The sequence below is a fragment of the Crocuta crocuta genome, unplaced genomic scaffold (genome assembly GCF_008692635.1).
Source record: "Crocuta crocuta isolate KB4526 unplaced genomic scaffold, BGI_CrCroc_1.0 scaffold36, whole genome shotgun sequence".
Classification (NCBI taxonomy): Eukaryota; Metazoa; Chordata; class Mammalia; order Carnivora; family Hyaenidae; genus Crocuta; species Crocuta crocuta.
In genome coordinates, this window is record NW_027532203.1 from 10,561,001 (window position 1) to 10,562,300 (window position 1,300).

At 36.4% G+C, this 1,300-nt stretch overlaps 1 protein-coding gene across 1 annotated transcript in view; it reads left to right on the forward strand.

Annotated features, from left to right (window-relative positions):
• The first annotated feature begins 1,240 nt into the window (after positions 1 to 1,240).
• TCF4 (transcription factor 4) overlaps positions 1,241 to 1,300 on the forward strand; it is a 354,008-nt gene continuing 353,948 nt past the window's right edge. The window contains exon 1 of the mRNA XM_077777707.1: positions 1,241 to 1,258. The gene's annotated coding sequence lies outside the window, so the exon portion shown is untranslated. The remainder of the gene's footprint in view (positions 1,259 to 1,300) is intronic.

Sequence of the window (1,300 nt, forward strand, 5' to 3'; positions counted from 1 at the left end):
AGTCAATGGTGATGATGATGAGGAGGAGGAGGATGATGATGATGAGACACCTCTAAACTTGGAACAAGTTTAAGACTTTATAAGAGGAGAAGAAAAAAACCCACCAACAAGATTTGTTTGAGGAAAAATCCTAACTATCCAGTGTTGATATTTTTTTTTATAAACAATAAGAAAAAGTTGTTGGATTTTTTTTTAATGATTTCTTTTTTGGGGGAGGGGATTTTGTTGCAGTTTTATGGTGGAAAATGCAAAAACCAGAACCAGGTGCATAATCTTGTATTCTGTGGATATCCCTGGAGCAGAACTGAGTACCAGTTAAAATACTTTTTTGGGGGATACACATGTGAGATACTAAGTACTTGCAGAAGATTTTTGTCTTTCTTTTTAAAGTCACTTTCCTTGGAATATTGTGAGCATATTTGTGGCCATTTAAGGTAACGTTACAATTTGCTGTCAGAGTAAACTGTTTGTAATTGAATTTCATTTTTAAAATGTCGATCCCAATGTTTTATTAAAACAAAAGGAACAGTCTATTAAATAATTGCCAATGGGAAAAAGTGTGTGCATGCATTTTGTGTATGTACTAGCACATCTAGCAATAACAGGGTTTCTGGAATGTGTATTTTAACACACGTTAAAATAGCGTATGTTGCATATACTGGATAAAGCACGCTTGTTATTACGAAACGATAGAATTATGAAGCTTAATTTTTATCCTAAAAAGTGATGTGAAAAAGTATGTTTTAAGAGCATGCAAGGCCTGTAATGGTAAATGTTGAATCCAAAACTTGTAAGTGCTGGCGAACGGGGACTTAGCGTGGCTAGGAACTCAAGTGTAAAAACAAAACAACATCCACCCTCAAAAATTGCCTTTTTTTTTTTTTTGGCGAAGTTTGCAGCTATACTAATCTGTGTGTTAAAAGGAAGGGGAAAGAAAGTATACAATTTAGGTTTCGCCCCCAATGCAAAACTACCGAAATGAAAATCTCCCCAGCAGAATGTGGCTTGGTTTATATATGGAAAAGAAAAATATTGTTCCTCTTGGCAAAGTCTTTTTGCATCACGTGTATTTGCAGCCTAGTATAAACTTGCTTTGCTGTGTGTGGATGTGTGAGTGAGAGGGAACCAGAGTCAGAGAAAGAAAGAAGTGAGGGGATGTAAACTCGAATAAATCTCAAAGTGCCTCCGATGGATGAAACGGGCAAAAACTGAACTGTTCAGGCTTCAGATTGTAACTGACGATCTGAGGGAAAATGAGGTGCTCGATGCATTTTCGTTTGTATTTTTTTGAGAGGCGGGG